General features: G+C 41.0%; 2 pseudogenes; one reads left to right on the forward strand and one right to left on the reverse strand.

Moving 5' to 3' along the window:
• Positions 1–613: 613 nt before the first annotated feature.
• LOC150019103 (histone-binding protein RBBP4 pseudogene) lies at positions 614–1833 on the reverse strand (annotated as a pseudogene).
• A 439-nt stretch (positions 1834–2272) lies between these two features.
• Positions 2273–22867, forward strand: LOC150019104 (MAP kinase-interacting serine/threonine-protein kinase 1 pseudogene; annotated as a pseudogene).
• Positions 22868–23425: the final 558 nt, after the last annotated feature.

Below are 23425 nucleotides of genomic sequence, written 5' to 3' on the forward strand. Positions count from 1 at the left end.
GGAAGGGAAGAAATAATATAAAAAATTCTCAAGAAATACACTAACAATCAAAAATAAACAGGGAAAGAGGAACATGTAGTTATGACTTAAGAAACTGAGAGGAGACTGGCCTACAGAGGAAAATCTGCACTCTGGAAAGTTAGATGTGACTATTTTGTAGCAACTTATATGACTTGAATCTCCCCTAATTCCTGAAATAAAAAAAAAATATCTTGTATTACTTATACTTCATGGCTCAGACACATATCTCACTTGGCTCTATTCCTTACTTCTAGCCTTTACTTAAATGAGTCTGAAAAACTTGGGGATATAGCATAAGAAGAAAAATAAAATAACCACACACAACAGTCCCCTTTTGGTAGCTAATTTAGATCTTTGTTACTAGAAAATTCCTGAAGAAAATTTAAATATGTCTATGACTTTGCTGAATCAAGACCCCCCAGTTAATATTTAAAAAACACCCTCAGTTTGGGCTAATAGCACTGTTGATGGTACCTATTATAGAAGGATAGATGAACAAGGTCTGTGTCTCAAAACCAGTGTTAAATCAGTATCAATATTGAAAGGAATAAAGGGGAGTCTAAAATCAAAAGTGCAGATGTATTTAAGACCCCTATTTTTCTGGATCCACAATTCCTTCAGGATCTTCATCATTATAAATGTGCTCTGCCATTTGCCACACTTGCATGATATTGTCTTCTGACAGAGAACAGCTCACCCAAGGTTCATTGGGACTCCAGGAGAAATCAGATATCTTGGCAGTGTGACCACCATGAATAAACAGCAACCCTGGTGGCCCATATTATGCATCTTCCAAGGATTGTTCCTCTATAATTTTACTTAAATCCCAGACATTCAGCCTGCAGTCAGTACCACTGGAAGCCAAAATAGTCTCATTGTGAGGTGACAATCGAACCTGGAATATTTCATTCTTACGTGATTCAAAGGAATGCAGTTTAAGTTTCAGATTTCTCAGATCCCACAAGGCAACAGTCTTATCAGCAGATCCTGTGGCAATAATGAACTCACTATAAGGGTTTTAAGAAAGGCAGTTCACTTCAGCAGTGTGAGCATCAACTGAGTGGCTTGGTTTGGAAGTATTGTTTGAACGAGTATCCCAAATCATAAGTTTCTGATCATCAGCAACTGACCTAAACAGAGACTAATGAAGCAGATGCCAGGAAACATCTTCCCCTACTGCTGTGTGCCCTGTGAAGATGGTCTTCACATCCACAACTTTTGCTTCTTTTGAAACAGCACTGATGTCCCATAGGCAGCTGGTATGGTCATCTGAAGCACTAAGTGCCCACTGAGATTTGGGTTCCAAGAAAGCCCATAGCCTTCCTTCCGATGTCCACAGAGATGCAAGTCTGGGTTGCACTCTCCAGAAGGATCTGGTTTAGAGGGATGTTTTGTACAGTCAAAAAAAAGAACATCACTGGATTGAGTCTTTGTTGCAATGATGCAAGGGTTCTGCGGCATATAACGTGCCCTATTTGCTCCTCCTTTATGGTTGATCTTGATTTCTATTTCAATTTTTCCAGTAACAAAGCCAAAACCTCCAAATTCTCCTTTCTCATTGTCATAGTGTGAAGCATCAAACTGGCTATCACAAGGTGGTTTTGTTCATCTGACGTGTGTGTCCCCAGGACAAGTTGATGAATCCTGAAATCTTTCCCTTCTGGTCTGGTTACATCTGGAAGCCACTGTGAAATTAAGCTGGGCCACTCCAGAGCATGGATCATCACCAAATCGTAAAGAAAAGGGGTGTTCTTTTTCCATATTTTGTACTCTTCATTGATCACGTTCTTCTACTGCTTCTTTGTCAGCCATGGCAGGCAGGCAAGCCAGGGGGATCCCCCTATGCCCTTTTAAATGGTCTCCATAGTATCTTGTTTTTGCCACTTTCTTTTCTTTATGAATCCTCCCCTGATGTTCCAGTCTGGATCTAGGCAACCTGTTTGAGCCTACTACTGTTCTACTACCTGTGTCTGTCTCTTTCAGTTGTTTTTGCTCTAGCCACTCTGTAATCTACAATCAGGTTTAAGCACCATGGGGTGGGGCTAAGTAATCTCTGTGAGCAGGGCTACTACTCTCTGTCTGGCTAATGCCACTTGGAGGGGAGTAATCTGCTTAAAAGTTTTCTCCTATAGCACTGGGATCCAGTCTTCTACTCCCTCAGCTCTATCTCCGAAACCAGTACCCAAAACTTTCCCAAAGGTACCTCTAGTTCACTTCTCCCTCTTTCAGCTGCAGCCCAGGGCAAGCAGGCATGACTACACTTCTGCTCAAGCAGCCCAGGGTGAGCGGGCACTCCTATGCTCCTGTGCAAATAGCCCAGGGTGAGCAGGTGTGACTGCACTCCTGTGTGCATAGCCCGGGGTGAGTGGGTGTGAATGCTCTCTTGCAAGCGATCCCCTCAAGAATGTTGTCCTGCATGCAGCCATTCCTCCTTCATCAGCAAAAAACAAACACAACAACAAAAAAACAAAATAAAACAAAAAAATATTTAAAAAAACGCAAAGAAACACTCACTCTTTTCCTTCCAGAGTCGAGTGCCACCCCTGACTCCTCTCAGGGGGAACCCTTGGGGGCACTGACTAATCTCTCTGCTCAGCAAGCCACTACTCAGGGAGCCATGTCTCCTCTATGATCATTACCAGACAGGTAGCTTCAAGGTGGCCTTCTCTGCCAAACAGCAGCCAAAAGGCCCTATTTCAGCCAGTATCCCAATGGTAACTGAAATGCTTTCTCCACAATTAGCTGAAACTCCAGACCAGTCTTGGTAGCAAGCAAGCACAGCCTCCACTCAGTCCTCTGACCTTTTTTCTTCTATCATCTCGATGTCCTTTCTAATGCTCACTATCTTTTTATGTAAGTTGTAATTGAGATCATTCATTCTTTTTATAAAATCCTTAAGCATCATAATAACCATTATCTTAAACTCTGCATCTGGTATCTTGGTTGCTTCCATTTTAATTCTTCTGGGGATTTGTTTTGTCATTTAATTTGGGGTATATTTCTTTGTCTCTGTATATTAGGTAGATCTACTATGACTACCAAACTTGTTATGGCATCTTTATGATGTAGGTGTCTTATTGGGTTCAGTGGCATAATCTTTCAGATCACCTAAGCTTGATACTCCAAGAGTGTTTCTTGTGGTTATGTGTACCTTCCTGTTGTAGATGAGTCCTAAATGTTGTAGGCTCCTTTGTGGCTGGAATTAATCATTTAGGCTGGGTAACTAGGAGAAATTTTGATCAACGTATATGAGTCACTGTGCAGGGACTCCTCCCCACTCAAGGCAGAGATGTTCCCAGCAGGGTCTGTTATATGCTGGAATCCCTCTTTGGGTGTGCTGCTTGTGTGGCTAGTTGGGTCGAGCTCTGGTATGGTTTGAGGCACACCACTGGTTGTGTTGGTTCTGGGTCCATTTGGGTGGGGTTAAGATACAGTTTAATGTCAGACATTATGTGTAACCAACCTTAGGATATTTTTTTTTTTGGAACTACCATGATATTCATTATTTGTTTACATGTCTGTTGAGCCTAGGTGTGCATGGGATCAGCCAATCTGTGTACAAGGTTCGGCTTCCTCCAGCTTAAAGAAGGGGGCAGGTCTATAAAAGGAATGAGGCTTTCTGAAGCTTGCATCCACCTGCCAGCTACTGTACCTACCATTAATTTGCCTGGTCTTCCTTCAAGGCCTTTCAGATAAAGAGTGTAAAGTAGTCTCAGGCTGACTGAGACCCACAGACCCTTCCATAAGTTGCAAGCTTTGTAGAGTGAAGTGATCAGTGTTGGGAGGACAAGGCTTGTGAGTCCTGTATTTGGGGGCCGTGTAGTCAAGTACTCAGTGATGGGAAATGGCCGTGACTCCAGAACCAAACCACTCATTCTCTGCCAGAGTCTCCAACTCTAGCTCACTCAGGGGAAATGTGCCACAAGTTCAGAATGGGTGCAGCCATCCATTCCCTTTGCAGGAGCAAGCTCAGTAAGGCAGAGCCACTGGGGCTTGGGAGCACAGATCAAATGAGTCTCCTATTGGGGACGGTATTTGCTGAGCCTTCAGGAAAGGGCCAAACACTATCCCGGCCCCAGACAATAGCTTCTACAGGAGACAGACTCTGAATGTCCCAGCTCTGAGCAGCACACTCTTCATCTGCAGAACTGAGCTCAGAAGAGTAAGATCATTGGGACTTGGGAGGGAAGATCCAAATAGTACCCTGTTGGGGGTGTTGCTGATAAGCCTGTAGGAGAGGGGTGGGCACTTCTTTCTCTTCCCAGGATAGCATAAGCTGAGCTGGCAGGGGAGAAATGAGTTCTTCCCACCCTGTGATGTAACCACAAACCCAGCACCCACATGCCTTTCTGATTCCTGAATAAAAGCCTTCCCAGGTGATGTGCTCTGAAAATGCAAGATCTTCATGGCTTTCCAATCCCCCTGAATGCATTAAATCAGCAGGGCGGGACTACAGAATGGTGGGGCAGGCCAAGTGATTGAACAGGTGAGCGGGACACTGGCTTGTGCTCAATGCAGAGGAGAATGATCTTTTCTCCAAAGCTAGACAGTTCAATCACTGTCTGAATCTCTGCCAAGAGCTTCTCTAGAAAAAGACCACCCCAAAGGTCTCTGTTGAAGACTTCTCTGCAGGACTCTGTTGCTCTGCTTTGGGGATCCCTTTGTGGGATTGAGACCCCATACTCCTTGTAGGGGCATTTTTATAGCCAAGATATCCCTCTGTTTTAATTGCTGAATGTGGATGCTGGCACCAGCCAGCTTTTTACATGTCTCTGCCATTCTTACCAATCTCTAAGTGGCTTCTATAAATCCTTAGTTATAACATTTTAGTTTAACTAGCCTTCAGTTTGTTATTCAGTTTGGTTGCTCTATAAATCCAGTTTGGTGCTTGAAGCAGATGAGTATAGTTTTCACCTACTCTGTAGCCATAATGGAATCTCCCTCTTTCATGACTGTCACCTGGAGTTTGTTTTTGTGTGTTCCTATAATCTAAAAATAGTTAAATTCATTTTTTTTGACTAAAGTTGAATTAAATTAATTAGTATGCTTTTAGTTTTTACCATTTTGATTATTATTTATTATATGATTTAGAAGTTTATTAAGTTAGGCTCTAAGAAAATTAAACTCTCTTAGTTTTTGCATATCTAGAAATACTTCTAATTTGTTCTTAATTCTGAGTGATCATTTGGTATAAAATTCTAAATTGAGATTTGCTTTATTCATGTATTTTACAGCATTCTTTTAAAATCTGTTGATGTCAGTCTAGTTATTTTCTTTCTGGGTAATTTGTCTTTTTTGTTAGTGGCTTTTGAGATTTTTCTTTGTTTATAATTATGCTTTTTTAATATTTATCATAATGTGCCAATGTTTATATTTTCTTTATTTTTTCCTTATGAGTACCTGGGATGTATTTTTTATTTGCACTTTCATTACTGAAAAGTTTTCAGCTATTGTTTCTTTCTATCTTGCTGCTTATTATTTCTTCCATTGTATTTTCTATAACTCATTTTAGATCTGTGTTAGAACTATGAGTCAACAGGAGGTAATTTATCCCCACAGGGGAAAATGTCTGGAGTCATTTTTTTTTTCCCCAAACCAGGGGGTACTACTGACTGTTAGTGAGTAGAAGCCAGGAATGCTGCTAAACATCCCATAAAGACTAGAACGGCTCCCACGGCCACCAAAAATTACCTTGTGCAAAATGGCAGTAGTGCCTGGCTGAGGAAGGGACCTGAAACACACTGACAAATGTTAAATTGATTTTTCACTTATTGAAAATATACTCTTGAGAGGGAAAACTGTGGTTGCGTTAGTACCCTGCCACCCTGCATCCATGCAAGAGTCTGCACCTAGATGTGTTTAATTAGAAGCCTGTCCTTTAGGCTACCGTGATGAAGGAAACCTAAGGAAGGAGAGTGTGTGAGAACAGAAATTTCAGAGACTGAAGGTGCATGGCATAATGATTCTTGACTGAAAACATTGCCTGGTGTCTTTACAGGACCACATGCGTGTGACAGGAGAAGTGAGGAAGAGTTGCTATTTAAATCCAAATAGAAAATGAGAGATATCCAAGATGGCAGAGAAGTAACTGGAGGCTACACTAACCTCATCCCAGGACCAATCTGGAATTACAACTTAATTGTGGAGAAATCATCTGGAATAACCAACTGAACACTAACTGGAGAGAAAAGTCCTCTTCATCAAAACATGACTGGTAGGAAGTATAGAGATGTGAAAGGGCTGGCTGGACTTCCATAGGTAGCAGCTGAAGGGACTGAGAAAAGCTCAGAAGCCAGGCGATACTCCTGGGAAGGGCAGGGTCTAACCCCCCAGCTGGGCTTCCCAGCCTACAGCTACAGAGAAGAAAATAAGATAGCATCCACCTTTGAAAAGTGAAAAGCCACAGTTTTTTTTTTGTTTTTTTTTTTTTTGCAGGCCTGAAAGAAACATCTGGGGACAAAGAGCTCTTAAAAAGATCACTTTAAAAAATATATTGGCACCCACTTACCCTAGGCTCCAGCAGAGGGAAGGCAGAGAGGACTAGAGACACTTAAGTAGAGTTTTGGGTGGTGGCTTTTAGAAGAGAACTGAGGGAGCAGCCGACCAGGTCCCAGTGCTGACTCATTTCCCATACTGCAGGCAAACCACTCCCCTCCAAGTGGCCTCAGCCCGAGTGGAAGCAATAGCCCTGCCCAAGGAATTAATCTGCCCTACCTTGGTGCTTCAGCATGACCCCTGATCACACATTGAATAGATTAACAACTAAAGGAGAGAGATAAAGGCAGTAGATCTCTGGTAATCTCCAACAAGCTGCCTAGGCCCAGACTGGAACATGATCTGATGCCTCTAGGTGCAGATCCAGGAAGTGCAGATCAATCTCAGAAGAAAAAGAAAACAAGAAGAATCACAAAAAATGGGGAGACAGAGAAACAACCCCCCATAGAAAGAAAAGGAGGAATTCCCAGAAAGAGTGCTAAATGAAATAGAGCTAAGCAAACTATGAGACATGGAATTTAAAATATGGATTTTAGAGAAGCTCAATGAGCTCAGCAAGCTCAAAGAAAACTACATAGAACTCTAGGGGAAGTACAAGGAACTTATCGAGAATTACACCACCATTAAAAAGGACATAAAAACGATCAATAAGAGTGGCAGCAGGAGGGGAAGATGGCAGAGGAGTGCGGAGAGGCTGCGGTTTCAGGCTTCCGAGACCCGTCTGCAGTTTGGGCTAATTGCAGACAGAACATCTCAGTGAGCAGCTGGACACTGGCAGGAGTCGAGCCAAGGCACTGCTGGATTATAGAAAATCCATCTGGGAACAACCTGTTTAGTGAGGATAGCGGAGGAAAAGGGGACGAAACGGGATTCCTGACTGGGGCGGCTGCCCGAGCTGTGGCTGGAAGTACACAAAGGCTTTTTGGCGACCACAGGCTACCCAGGAGAGGAGTTGGGAGGAGAGCGGATCTCTGCCCGCTGGCAGAGATGGGACTCGACCAAGTGGCATTGGCGCTGAAGGACAGGAGACAGCGTGCTGCTGGGAAAGTGAGAACATAATTCTCCTTTATATTTTTCTCTAGTGGACGGTGGAGAGGGGAGGAAAGTTTGGGGGTGGTAGGCCATTCTTGAGGAGCGCAGGTGCAGTGGTGCGCTCATCCACTCCCCAACCCTCCCCTTGGTTCACGGGGACGCGCATAGGGAAGTGCTCTCACTCACTGGCCCAGGTGCGTGGGGCGTGAGCCCAGGAGTCCCTCGGACACTCCCCAATGGACATAAGATCAGTGCCCCAATGGGCAAAGGGAGGGTACACTGAACAGGCAGAGGACCGTGCACAGATACCCCTAGACAGCTCCTGTGAGCGCCGGGCCCCAGGCCAGAAAGCAGACCACTAGCTCAGGCTCTGTTCGTGCCGACCCAGACGGGTGAGGGAAGGCAGTCGGCTGCGGCGCCGGAACAGCGGGCAGCAGCGACTCACAGACGCTCACTTCCACTGAGCACAAGTGTCCGCGGCCCCGCCCTAAGAGGCGAGAGACCAACTCCTGGAGCTCGGCTCAGCGGGACTCAGGGCACAGGCACGCGAGCACGAAAACACCTCAGCCCAGGTAGAATAGGCGCTAACCGCGGGGCAAGTTCTCAGTCCACTCGCGCGCATGCAGGGACGCGCGCAGGGACACCTCAACTGGCTCCAGCGGGCAGCAAGGCAGCGTGCTGTGCCGGCAACAGCGGGCGCGCACCATTGCGGCAAGAAACAAGAACCTCTGAACCGCCACACTAGACCAGCTGTGGACGCAGAAAAAGAAGGCGACACACCAAGGCTAAAATGAACATCTCCACAAAAGAATTCGAGATAAAGTGGATAGAGTGACTCTCAATCAACAAGCCAGAAGGAAGATCCTAACAAAAAAATCTGAAATATAACCAGACAGCATAAACAAACGATATAAAAGGTACCCCAAGAACATCAGGCTCAGAAGATCAAAGAGACTGCACCACTGAAACCCCCAGATCTACCATAAAAAATCTCATACCACAAAGGCCGGAAGGCAAAGCAAACAAATCCAAATAACAAAAACAAACAAGAAGAATCCAACCTGGTAAGACACAGAAACAACCTCGCAATGAAAAGAAAAGAGGAATCCCCAGAAAGAGAGGTAGATAGAATAGACATAGCCCAAATGTCAGACATGGAATTCAAAACTACGATGGTGAAGAAGCTCAATATGCTCGAAAACCTCAAAAACAACTATGACAACCTCCAAGGAAGTTACCAACAGCTCCAAGAAAATTACAGGGAACTTGCAGAGAACTACACCACCATAAAAAAGGACATAGAAACTATCAACAAGAACCAGGAAGAAATGAAGAATGCAATCTCTGAACTGAAAGACACAGTAGAATCAGTCAAAAGCAGACTAAACGAAGCAGAGGATCGGATTAGTGAGTTAGAGGATAACGTAGGTAATAATTCTCAAATGATACAGCAAAATGAAAAAAGATTGAAAAAAGATGAACAAGATGTAAGGGAATTACAGGATAGCATTAAAAAAAATAATATCAGGTCATTGGAATATGAGAGGGAGAAGAAAAGGAGCATGGAATTGAAAAACGGATGGGAGAAATAGTGACAGAAAATTTTCTGAACCTGATGAGAGAAAAAGTTATGCAAGTCCAAGAAGCACTGAGAGTTCCAATAAAAAGGAACCCCCAAAAACCCACTCCAAGGCACATCATAGTTAAAATAGCAACATTCCAAGACAAAGAGAGAATCCTAAAAGCAGCAAGAGAAAAAGAACAAATAACTTACAAGGGAGCTCCAATAAGGCTATTGACCGATTTCTCAACAGAAACATTACAAGCCAGAAGGGAATGGTCAAAAATATTTCAAGCAATGAAAAACAAAGGCCTACAACCAAGAATACTCTACCCAGCAAGGCTCTCATTCAAAATAGAAGGTGAAATAAGGAGTTTCTCAAACAAAGGAAGACTAAAAGAATACAACTCCACAAAACCAGCATTGCATGAGATGCTAACGGGAATATTCTAAGAAAAAGGAAGAGAAAAAAACAAAAAAAGAGTAGAGGAACAGAGATACAAAAGGGAAATGAATAAATACATGTCAATAATAACATTACATGTAAATGGATTAAACGCTCCCATTAAAAGACATAGAGCAACGGAATGGATAAGGAAACAGGATCCACATATTTGCTGTCTACAAGAAACACACCCCAAAACAAAAGATTTACATAGACTGAAAGTAAAGGGATATAAAAAAATATTCCAAGCAAATGGACCTGAAAAAAAAGCTGGGGTAGCAGTCCTCATATCAGACAAAACAGATTTCAAAGCAAGGGCAATAAAAAGAGACAAAGAAGGACATTTCATAATACTTAAAGGAACGATTCATCAAGAAGATATAACACTGATAAACATATATGCACCCAACATAGGAGCACCCAAATACATAAAGCAAATACTAGAAGACCACAAGAAGGATATTAACAACAACACTCTCATAGTAGGGGACTTCAACACTCCATTATCAACAATAGACAGATCATCCAAGCAAAGAAACACCAAGGATATACAGGCATTGAACAACACACTAAACCACATGGGCTTAACTGATATATATAGAACTTTCCACCCCAAAGAAGCAAAATATACATTCTCTTCAAAGGCACATGGGACATTTTCAAAGATAGAACACATAATAGGACACAAAACAAGCCTCAACAAATTCAAGAAAATTGAAATCATATCAAGCATCTTTTCAGACCACAATGCCTTGAAACTAAAAATCAACCTCAGGGAAAAAAATCAAAGACACACAAACTCATGGAGAGTGAATAACACGCTCTTAAATAACGAATGGGTTAATGATGACATCAAAGAGGAAATCAAGAAATTTCTAGAAACTAATGACAATGAACACACAACAGCCCAAAACCTATGGGACACAGCAAAAGCAGTCCTAAGAGGGAAGTTCATAGCAATACAGGCATATCTGAAAAGGCTAGAAGAATCTCAAATAAAAAACCTAACCGTAAAGCTACAAGAACTAGAACAGCAACAACAAACAAAGCCTAGGGCAAAAAGAAGAAAGGAAATCATCAAGATCAAAGCAGAATTAAATGACATAGAAACTAAACGAACAATCCAAAAAATCAACAAAACTAGGAGCTGGTTCTTTGAAAAAATAAACAAAATTGACAAGCCTCTAGCCAGGCTCATTAAGAAAAAAAGAGAGAAGACCCAAATAAACAAAATCAGAAATGAAAGAGGAGAAATCACGACTGATACCTCAGAAATACAAACAATTATAAGAAATTACTACAAACAACTATATGGCAAGAAATTTGACAACCTAGTAGAAATGGACAGATTTCTAGAAACATATAACCTTCCAAAACTGAATCAAGAAGTAGAAAGTCTCAACAGACCAATAACAAAGAATGAAATTGAAACAGTAATAAAAAATCTTGCACACAAAAGCCCTGGACCGGATGGCTTCACAGGCGAATTTTACAAAACATTTAGGGAAGAACTAACTCCTACCCTCTTCAAACTATTCCAAAAAATCCAAGAAGAGGGAAAAACCCCAAACTCTTTCTATGAAGCCAGTATTACCCTAATCCCAAAACCAGGTCAAGACACAGCAAAGAAAGAAAACTACAGGCCAATATCACTGATGAACATAGATGCTAAAATCCTCAATAAAATTTTGGCAAACAGGATCCAACAATACATCAAAAAGATCATACACCATGATCAAGTGGGATTCATCCCAGGGATGCAAGGATGGTATAATATTCGCAAATCAATAAATATAATACATCACCTAAACAAAATGAAAGACAAAAATCACATGGTCATATCTATAGATGCAGAAAAAGCATTTGATAAAGTACAACACCCATTTATAATGAAAACACTCAGCAAAATGGGAATAGAGGGAGCATACCTTAACATCATTAAGGCTATATATGAGAAGCCTGAAGCCAACATCATACTCAATGGGCAAACACTGAAAGCATTCCCCCTGAAATCAGGAACTCGACAAGGCTGTCCACTATCCCCACTTCTATTCAACATAGTGTTGGAAGTCCTAGCCACAGCAATCAGACAAGACAAAGAAATAAAAGGCATCCAAATTGGGAAAGAAGAAGTAAAACTATCACTATTTGCAGATGACATGATATCGTCGGCAGCCGTCCGTCTCAAGAGACGATGGTGTAGCTTCTTAAGAGTCTATCTGCACCGCCGAGAATGGCTGTGCAGTCCGACTCGGGAGTGACATGGTATCTGTCTCCTCCCGTGTTGAATCTACATCTTGCGATGACGCTGGAGTGTCCTCTCCAGTGGAGCTGAAGCTACAGAGCCTGGGCAGGGTGATAAGGAAGGTCTGCTGTTGCCCATGCAGCAGACCTCCCCTCTCTTCACAGCTGAAGGATCCAAGGGAAAGACGGAGTCAATACAGCTTGGCTTCAGGTGCGCCGCAGGAGTTGCCGGTGTTGACTACAACGTCAAACCGCCTTAGGGACTCCGGCTCCAGATTTTCTGTCAGGGTTTACTCCCTTAGCCTTTCCCCTGAAGAGGTATGCCGCAAGGCAGCGGAGGAGATGACATGATAGTATACCTAGAAAACCCTATAAACTCCACTAAAGGACTACTTGATATAATAAGTGAATTTGGCAAAGTAGCGGGGTGCAGAGTAAATATACAGAAATCTAAGGCATTTCTATACACCAACAATAAAATATCAGAGATAGAAGCAAAAAAGAAAATACCATTTACTGTAGCAACAAGAAAAATAAAGTACCTAGGAATAAACTTAACCAAAGAGATAAAAAACCTGTACACTGAAAATTATGCAACATTGAGGAAAGAAATTGGGGAAGATACAAATAAATGGAGGCAAATACCGTGTTCTTGGATGGGAAGAATCAGCATCATCAGAATGGCCATACTACCCAAGGCAATTTACAGATTCAGTGAAGTTCCTATTAGAATACCAATAACATATTTCACTGACTTAGAACAAATACTCCAAAAGTTCATATGGAACCAAAAAAGACCCAAATAGCAAAAGCAATCTTGAAACAGAAGAACACAGCAGTAGGAATCACGATACCAGACATCAAACAATACTACAAAGCTACTGTGATCAAAACAGTCTGGTACTGGCATAAGAACACACATATAGATCAGTGAAACAGAATGGAAAGCCCAGAAATAAACCCAGGCCTCTATGGTCAACTAATCTTTGATAAAGGAGGAAGGAACATAAAATGGAGTGAGAAGAGCCTCTTTAACAAATGGTGCTGGGAGAACTGGACAGGGATGTGCAAAAAAATGAAACTAGACCACCAACTTACACCACACACGAGAATAAACTCAAGATGGATTAAAGGCTTAAATGTAAGCCGTGATACCGTAAAAGTCCTAGAGGAAAACATAGGCAGGAAAATTTCAGATATCACACGTAACAATATCTTCATGGATACATCTCTTAAGGCAAGAGAAATAAAGGATAAAAGAAACAAATGGGACTACATCAAACTAAAAAGTTTCTGCTCATCAAAAGAAAACATCAGCAAGAGGAAAAGGAAACCAACCATATGGGAAAACATATTTGCCAATGATATCACAGACAGGGGACTGATCTCTAAAATTTATAAAGAGCTTATACAACTCAACATCAAGAAAACAAACAACCCAATTAAAAAATGGGCAAAGGACCTGAACAAACACTTCTCCAAAGAAGACATACAGAAGGTCCATAGGCACATGAAAAAATGCTCAACATCATTGGCCATCAGAGATGCAAGTAAAAACCACAATGAGATACCACCTCACACCTGTCAGAATGGCCATCATCAACAAATCAACAAACAACAAATGCTGGCGAGGATGTGGAGAAACAGGAACCCTACTGCACTGTTGGTGGGAATTCAGACTGGTGCAGCTACTATGGAAAACAGTATGGAATTACCTCAAAAAACTAAAAATGGAACTGCAATTTGAACCAGTGATTCCACTGCTAGGATTATACCAGAAAAATCCTGAAACCCTAATTCAAAAAAACTTATGCACCCCTATGTTCATGCAGCCCTGTTTACAATAGCTAAGTGCTGGAAACAGCCTAAGTGCCCATCTGTAGATGAGTGGATAAAAAACAGTGGTACATCTACATAATGGAATACTATGTAGCAGAAAGAAAGAAGGAACTCCTGCCATTTGCGACAACATGGATGGAACTAGAGAGATTTATGCTTAGTGAAATAAGCCAGGCAAAGAAAGCAAAATACTATATGATATCACCCAATACAGGAAACTAAAGAGCAACACAAACAAACGAACTAAATAGGCAAAGACTAGAATAGTAGTCAGTAGGGGGGAGGGGGGAGGGAGAGAAGGTGGATAAGTAAGGGAAGGGTCAGGTCAAGGAACGTATATGGGGACAACTGTAATTGAATAACCAAAAAATAATAAAAAAAAACAAAAAAACAAAAAAGAAAACAAAATATATAAAGAGCTTTTACGACTCAACATCAAGAAAACAGACAACCCAATTATAAAATGGGCAAAGGACCTAAACAAACACTTCTCCGAAGAGGACATACAGAAAGTCTGTAGACACATAAAAAAATGCTCAACATCACTAGCCATCAGAGAGATGCAAATAAAAACCACAATGAGATACCACCTTACACCTGTCAGAATGGCCATCGTAAACAAATCAAGGAACAACAAGTGCTGGCGAGGATGTGGAGAATAGGGAACCATAGTACACTGCAGTGGGAATGCAGTCTGGTGCAGGCACTATGGAAAACAGTATGAAATTACCTCAAAAAACTAAAAATGGAACTGCCTTTTGAACAAGCGATTTCACTGCTAGGATTATACCCAAAAAATTCTAAAACCCTAATTCAAAAGAACTTATGCACCCCTATGTTCATAGCAGCACTGTTTACAATAGCTTAGCACTGGAAACAGCCTAAGTGCTTACCTGTAGATGAGTGGATAAAAAAACTGTGGTACATTTACACAATGGAATACTATGCAGCCAAAATAGAGAAGTAACTCCTGGTATTTGCGACAACATGGATGGAACTAGAGAGAATTATGATTAGTGAAATAAGCCAGGCAGAGAAAGAAAATACCATATGATATCACTGAATACAGAAACCTAAGGAACAACACAAACAAATGAACTAAGTAGAACAAGGAACAGAATCACAGTTATTAGGGGGTAGTGGGGAGGGGGGAGGAAGAGAAGGGGGATAAGAAAGGGAAGGGTTTATTCAAAGAACATGTATAATTGACTCACGGACATGGACAACAGGGGGGATATTATTGTGGGAGAAGGGGTGGGCTGGGTGGGTGGGAGCAATGGGAGAAAATGGGACAACTGCAACTGAAAAACCAAAAATAAAAATTAAAAGAAAATACATACAAAAACCACAATGAAGTGACATTCCCCAATAAAGTCACTTAACATATAAACAAAAATAATAATAATAATTGTGTTTCAGAAAAATTGTTCATTTTGACTCTTTAGATGCATTGACTGAATTTTCAGATCAAAGCTGTGACTTATTTTGAATTCATTTTCCAGTCCAAATCTATGATCACGCCAGGGCTTTTTGTAACCTTTTTCTGTAATTTTTCTCTCACCTATTTTAATTCTCATTCAGACTTTTGTTAATATATATTATTCATTTTCCAAAATTCAGCTCTGAAGCCTGGTGACAGATCTGATTCTGTATAATTAATGAGTATTAAATTTCAGTTGCTTCTGTTTGTTGAGAGTAGAGATATAGGTCATATCAGTGAAGCCCTGAATCTCAGATTAGGAGCCTTTTGTGTTGACTTAAGGTTTCAGGAAGTTTGAGTCATTTATTTAGGGTAGCACAATTAAAACAAAATTAGAATGATTTCTGTGAGGCTAAGACATTGCTTTGTCTACTTGTTACTAAACTACTGAACTGCCCCTGGTTTGTGTAACATTGTAATGCACTGTGCTGAAGTGAGAAGCTGTACCTTCAAGCTTATTAATTTTAATCAGGCATGGCCCAATTAACCTCTGACCTTCCTTGGGTTCATGAGAAAATAGACTTGGTACTCATTGCTTAATGTTAGGTTTGTGGTTAAATTACATATTACCAAAGAAAAACCTAGTAATAGGAAATGTGTGAGAACTAATCTATAGAAACAGAAATAAACTTTTGGTCTACCTACAGTTTTATTGGAATTTCCCTTTTGACCCAATTCCTCTTTAAATCAATAACAAACTATGGCTGTTTGTTAAAACTTCTGAAAGGTTTTGTTGGCAGCCACTTTGTGGGCCCTCTATTCCATTTCTTCATGGGATGTTCTTGAGTCTTTTTGATGATTCTGAAAGGGTTTTTTAGGAGTGCTTATAATAATTAAGGGTTATGCTGTTTACACTGATTAGAACTTCCCAGTGTAATAATTTTTACCTAAATGGCATTCAAAAGGCACAAGTTGGGTCTACAAACGAATTGATTAGATCAAGTTTTAGAATGGAGGCTATCTCTGGCAAAGACATTCTTGATTGTAGATGCAGAACAAATACTAAAACAGAAGCAAACAAGTAAAAATACAATGTGCTTTGCTGATGGAGATAAAGGAAAATATGCTGCCTCCTACAAGAAGTCTTAGATGATACCCTAGTTAACCTATTTCTATCCACAGTGAAATTGACTGCAGATCTAGAGCCTTCCAGTGTCTTTGCATAGTTATTTCTAAAATGAAAATAACTGAGCATGCACAGTCTCCGTATCTCTCAGGATGTTTTGATAATAAGTAAAAGAATGGCTTTTAAAGAGTGCTTTATAAACAGAAAGGAGTTAAAAGGCATGGTGGTTAAAATCTTAGGCTTTGTAGTTACACAAATTTGGATTTAAGTCCTACTTCTTCCGTACTATTTGTGTGTTCTAGAGTGAGTTACTTTACTTTTTTTAACCTCAGTTCTGATCTGTAGAAGATGACCAATCACATAGCCTGTTACCCCGCACATAAATCATTCAGAATGGTGCCTCAGATGTAGTAATATTAACAGTTGTTAGCTGGTTTATATTGATGATATAGATGTGTGCATTGCCAAGGGTATTTATATAGTCTGAGAAGGGTGAGTAGCTATTTGTCTGGTGACTGCAGCAGGGTCTGAATTTTTGCCCTTAGCTGTGTGAATTTTCTCCAATCAGGTCTGCCTCCAACCACACCTCCTTCCATCAACTCAAGTTCCCAGGCTGGAAGCTGAAGTCTGGCACGAAGCAGGGCATGCCAGATAGAAGCAAGGCCTGCTGCCTCCTGCACCAGGATGCCGTGCTGTCACTAGACTTCGCCTCTTCCCACAGCACTTTTCTTCTCCCTCTTGACACTCTTTCTCCCCTCTCCCTGACCCAGCACCTATTTATTTCGCATTTGTGGCAAGCTCTCAGCTGGTGCTGGCTGATAATAAAGCTGTGAACTGATAAGGCTTAATACCTTTGAGTAGTATTTTAAAAGGCCAGGAACACTTTAAGAATTTAAAAAAAAAAAAAAAAAAAAGGAGTGATGGCAGGCATTAACTCTGTATGTATGTGTGTGTATGTGTTCTGGAGATATTGCTAATTTGGAGCCAGGAGCCTCAATTATCATTAGAATGAGCTGTACAGAGATGTTCTGTGCCACTTTGGTCACAATAATGTAGCTTCCTTGCTCTAAAACTGAAAATGATCCCACTTAGGTGTGGAAGACAGGCAGGCATGGTTCAAAAAACTGACTGCTGTGTGGAGCCCACCCTGGGCCTTAGTCAGCTGGGTTTTTGTCTTTCATGCTTGCTATGAATCTCACCCTCCAGGGGATTTTAAAGATAGAATAGAAAAGGGAACCTGCTCTGTTTTTCTCAGAATATCCCCAAATTCTTGTCAGTAGGATGTGAAAAATGGAACAATTAAGTAAGAGTAAATATTTTTGAACTTGTGTAAAATACCTGGGCATTTCAACCCAGTATTGATCTGCATTTCCCTTTGTTATTACTCCCAACCATTTGGTGAAGGGCTGCATTTTTTTCTTATACATTTCCCATTTCAAAAGTAGATAAAACCCTAGCTAATAAAGAAGCAGGGGTGATTCTTCTCAGAAAAAAACCCTCCCTTCCTTCCTCAGATGGTGAGTGTCTTGAGTAGTTTCTTCATCCATTCCTAGGAACCCAGAGTCTCTCTCACTTAGGGACAGTTTTTCTATTTTAGAGCTAACATGTTTTACTCTTAGTCTAGAGAACCTTAGAACAAGCATAATAGAGTAAAATTAATTAAAGTATTAACACATTTATATGCCACATGTCTTTTGATTAAATAAGAAAATTACTTACCACATGTTCAGAAAAAGGATAGTCACAAAGGGTAAAAAAACAAACAAACAAAGAACTTCAAGTTGAAGATGCCCAATTTAAGAGAATGATAAATATAAGAAGACAAAAATTTATAATACTTTCTTAACTGGAATGTCATCTCTTTCTTGGCATGCATTTGACCAGAAGAGAAAGCTGCCTTGCTACAAGCTAAATCATGCTTAGGAGACTTGAAATTTATAGTATTCTGGTACAAATTGGGGGAGAATATAAGCCTGCAGGGAACTCTCCTGTAGAGGATTTGCAAATATTCAACTAATTTTGAATCAGAACAATTGTGATTGAATGTCGGGCAAAAATGTAGTTATTACCATGTGGCCACAGATAAGAATGGTATAGCTTCTTATGTATGTGCATGTTGCCATTTAAATATTTATTATTATAATTCTTTAAAGGTCACGACTAATAATATTTTGAGTTATATTTTGAATAATTAAAGAGAGGTGACTCCTGGGTCCTCTACTGCAAAAGAAGAATAATTTCTGTATCTCTACTTCTGAAACTTTCCAAGACCAGTGGAAGCAGTAGAGGGCAAGTTAGGAAAAGCTATGGGAGGGATCACATTGTTGGTCACTTTTAACCATAGAGTAGTTTCATTCATTCATTAAGTAAATGTGTACTGAGCTCCTACTATGTGAGTCACATTTGTACATACTTTATGAACACAAAGTAAGCAAAATAAGATAGGTACATGGTCCCTATTCTCACAGATGGGTGCTGTTCAAGAGAGGTCTATGGAGCTAGGCATATTCCACTTGGTCAGGGAGATTCATGAAGGCTTTCTTGGGGAGATAACAATTGGGCTGATATCTGAGGAATTAATTTGGTTATTTAAAGAAAAAAAGAGAGAAAAGAGTGCTCCATGCAGAGAAGGGAGTGTACTGTGTGTGAGGAACCTAAAGAAGGTCAATGTGGTTGGAGTGCAGAGAGGGAAGGGAGTATTGTACTATTAGAAGGAAAAAGAGACAGGAGAGACCTTTCAAACTCTTGGAGAAAGAGCAATAATTGCAAGAGACATGGAAAACTGCAAGAACATCTCCAATCCAACAAGGAAGACTAAAGAACCTTATGTATAAGGGAAAACTGGGAGTCAAAGACCACTGTGAATGTCATCACACTGCAAGAGGGAACATAAGGTAGGGACCAAGATCACAGACTGGGAATGACTACCTGCAATGAATTCCAGTGGCTGTCTGGATTGGAACCCTGGCTCTACTGTTTACTAGCTGTGTGACCTTGGGCAAGTGACTTAATCTCCCTGGGTCTTGGTTTCTTTATCTGCAAAACACCTTTTGGGGTCATTGTGATGATTACATGAATTATAGTATACATTGAGAGTTTAGGACAGTGCTAAATGCTACATAATCATTTAGCATCATCATCATCATCAATCTGTATGCTTTATTATTCTCCAAGGATGCTATAGCATGGGAAAACAAGTGTTACATTTGACAAATTCACTCACAAAGGGTAGGTGCTTTTTAGACATCTTATTTAGTTTCATAATAATCCCTGGAAATATGTATTATTTACATTTTAGAGATGAAAAATTTGAAATGCAGAAAGCTTAAATATCACATAAGTTCACAACTGGTGGAGGCTGGACTCAAACCAAGATGTGTCTGAATTCAAAGAATGTTCCAGCTTCCAACTAAGATGCATGTGGAGATGAGCTGTTGACACTATGAGCTCTATTTGTAACCATTGGACAATGAAGGGACTGGGGCCATGGGTTTACTGGAGAAGCATTTGGTTCTCCCAAATCTCTCTGGTTTAAGGGAATGATGGAAACAGTGAGAGAGACGCAAAATGCATATTTGACTTTAATTATAGGTGCTTTTTTCCCTTTCAAGAAATTGAGTACTCCCAAATAGTTGAACAAACAATTGTTTATTTGATAGGATATCTGCTCTTAAAATATGGAGTATACAAAACCCAGAAAGTGTGTTCTCAGGTTGCTTGTAAAATCTATATAGCTCTGAAACTGAACTATATGTTTGTATGTGATGCTGTTAATAATTTTTTATGATGGAAACAGAAAAGTAGAGAAATGCACTTGTTGTGACTCCCTAGGAGCTCAGGGTAATTCTGTTGACAGAAGAGCAGATTTTGGGGATGAATAAAATTGTTCTAAGGTCACCCACACATCAGCCCCTCTGCTGTATATGGGAAAGGCTGCAGAGCTCTACTTGCAAAGGTGGGCCATTGTGGGCAGAGTAATGAGTTGCCGTTTTTCCCAGTTTGCTAAGGGAGATGCTTTTGAAGAAGCACATATTGTCTTAAACACTGGAAGAAGACTAGTAGACTCACATTTCCCTGCTGATTTATTTCTGTGTGTCAGTGTTGAAGCTGGCTGCTGATTCCGCATCTTTCTCCTTGGCCCCTATCTGTTGCTTTGGCCTAATGGCGAGCCTGAGTAGAACCATTCCTACCATTTTTTGAGGCTGCAGGAAAATCTGGGAAGTGACCATTTCCATTAAAGTTATTGAAACATTTCACAGGGTGAAGGTTTAGAAAGGTAATTAACCTTAGGATCAGAAAATGAGCTCTGCTCTTTACTATATTTGGGACTCTTATGTTCTCATCTCTAAAAGCAGGTGTCATATTGGATTGTAGGAGTGCCTATCTCCTCTCTAGTTCTGCTGCTGTCTCTGCGATCTTCACAATGCACTGAACTTTGGCCTCAAGGTTCACACACTTTGGTATGTCCAGTTCTTTTACCCAAATGCCAGTTAAAATAATAAATTCAGCCTAAAAGTAGTTAGATATCATAGTACAGCAGTTGTGGTCAGTGTTCTTTATTTCAACAGCTCATTGATTTTAATAACTTTATATCTATCAACAGCTTCCGATTTGGCAGTGCTGTTGTAACTATGTATGGAATACCCAGGGAAGTTATATGATGACAAGAAATGTGCTCTTGAAATGGTAATTTTTGTCTCTAAAGAAATTTTCCACAATGTGGATTTTTGTGGTATACCTTTTTTACTTATGGGTGATTGGTGTTTCTGAAGGGTTCCCAATAACTGTCATCTCTCAACATTGCTGAGGTCTAAAAAATTTAAAAAATTAAAATAAGATCTACATATGGGGGCCAAAATATTAAGTTAAAAAGAGCAAAGTTTGAAAATGTGGCTTTAGGCCTGGTAGCTAAGTGAGCTTGCTAGTATTGAACCTAGAGGCAGGTTGATCTACTCACCACTCAGGGCAGCACTTGTGGAAGAAGATTTCCCTAGAGAGTGAGTGTATTACTTGGCTAGGGATACTGTAATAAAGTGTCACAAATTGGGTAGAAAAACAACAGAAATGTATTGTTTCACTGTTTCAGAGGCCGGAAGTCTGAACTCAAAATGTCAGAAGGGCCATGCTCCCTCTAAAACCTGTCGGGGTTTCCTTGTTTCATTTTAGCTTTGATGGTGGCTGTCAGTCCTTGGCTTGCAGTTGCATCACTACAATTTCTGCCTTTATCATTACATGACCTTCTCACTATTCTCCTGCCTGTCCAAATTTCTCTCTTATGAGGATACTAGTCACACTGGACTAAGAGTCCAGTTTAATGAATTCATCTTAATTTGATGACATGTGAAAAGGCTTGATTTCCCAATTAAGGTCACATTACAAGGTAGTAGGAATTCAGATTTCAACATATCTTTTTATGAAGAACACAATTCAAACTATAATAGTGGGTCTCAGTATAGCTTATGGCACTGAACACAGAACACAGACTCTCTGAGCACAGGTGTTTCTCACCAAGATGAAGAGGCATATGCCAGGTTTTGCCTGATATTAATTATCAGTTCCAGAGCACCACTCTCCCCAGGAACAAAGTAAGCAAAGACTCAGAGAGAAGTACAAAGAGTCAACCAGCTAGTAACGCCTCTTCCGCATTCTCAGTGGAGCTGGTTACAAGTCCCGGAGCGCGCGGTCGCTCCTGTGGTGAATCCGCTGAGGGAAAGACAAGACAGCAAGATTTGATGAAGCAGAAGCTGACCTGAAGCAGAGGAGAACTGAAGAATGTCTGCCACATACAGAGACCACTGACATACTTCCTGTGGCTGGAAGACATCAACCCTCTGTCCGAAGCATTATTTTTGAAATTTCAAGTTTACAGAGGATTTTCTTTCCAAGAGTTGGGCAAAACTATAGAGAGGGACAGCAGTGAACCCCTTCCCATTGCAGAGGGCGACACAAGGAAGAAGAAAAGAAAGGCCCAGGCTGCTGACTTTCTGCCTGGAAAGTTTGAAGATATGTACAAGCTGACCTCTGAATTGCTTGGAGAGGGAGCCACTGCCAAAGTTCAAGGGGCCGTGAGCCTGCAGAATGGCAAAGAGTATGCTGTCAAACTCATTGAAAAACAAGCAGGGCATAGTCGGAGTAGGGTATTTCGAGAGGTGGAGATGCTCTATCAGTGTCAAGGATATAAGAACACTTTGGAGCTGATTGAGCTCTTTGAAGATGAGACAAGGTTTTACTTGGTCTTTGAGAAATTACAAGGAGGCTCCATCCTGGCCCACATTCAGAAGCGGAAGCACTTCAATGAGGGAGGGAGAAGCCAGCCGAGTGGTATGGGATGTTGCTACTGCCCTTGACTTCCTGCACACTAAAGGCATTGCTCACCGCGATCTGAAGCCAGAAAATATATTGTGTGAATCTTCAGAAAAGATGTCTCCAGTGAAAATATGTGACTTTGACTTGGGTAGTGGGGTGAAACTGAATAACTCCTGCACCCCCATAACCATGCCAGAGTTGACCACTCCAGTATGTATGGCTGGACACCCTGTGCCACCTTCGTCTGAGCTTCTGTATATTTGGAGTGCTCCTGATCCAAAGCTCTGGAGTCTAGAACAGAGGGCTAAAGGAGAAGCGAGCATATCTACACCTCTTCCTGCTGCCTGCATTGTCATTTGGCTCACTGCTTTGTGCTGATAACATCCTCCCTGCCCCAGTGCTTAACTACTAATGAAACTGACATTAGAGCTTCTAGCTTGGCATGGGTCCTCAGCCAGTGATGAGGCGAATTATATCTGTAAGAACAGGCCAAGCCCTGGATCCTGATCCAGGTAGACAGACACCACTCTGGGGCCAGCCCTCTGGCATATGAGCACGTGATAGCTCTAAGAGTCCTATTTCCACTGCCGAAGTAATGGCGCATCACCTTGTGATGGAGGGTGGAGGGTGTGGTCTCTCTGCCGCGAGAATTCAGGTCCTGGCCTCTCTGCATATGGCTCATGTGGCTAAGTTGTCCTCTTGCTTCTCTCACTTCACACTTTGTGCCCAGATGGTGTTGCTGGGAGCCACTTCTTCCTAAAACATCTCTGTACATACTCAATATACTGTAATTATGACTCTTGAGACTTGCTTGCTTTATAAGTGAATTTTCCTAATAATCTTTTTTTAAGACATGCACTTGACTATGAAAAAAAAAAAAAAAGAGTCAACCAGTGTAGTTCTGCCTCCTGAAAGGAAAATCAGGAGAAAAGAAGA

This window comes from Furipterus horrens, unplaced genomic scaffold (assembly GCF_987537825.1).
Source record: "Furipterus horrens unplaced genomic scaffold, mFurHor1.1.pri manual_scaffold_2, whole genome shotgun sequence".
Taxonomy (NCBI): domain Eukaryota; kingdom Metazoa; phylum Chordata; class Mammalia; order Chiroptera; family Furipteridae; genus Furipterus; species Furipterus horrens.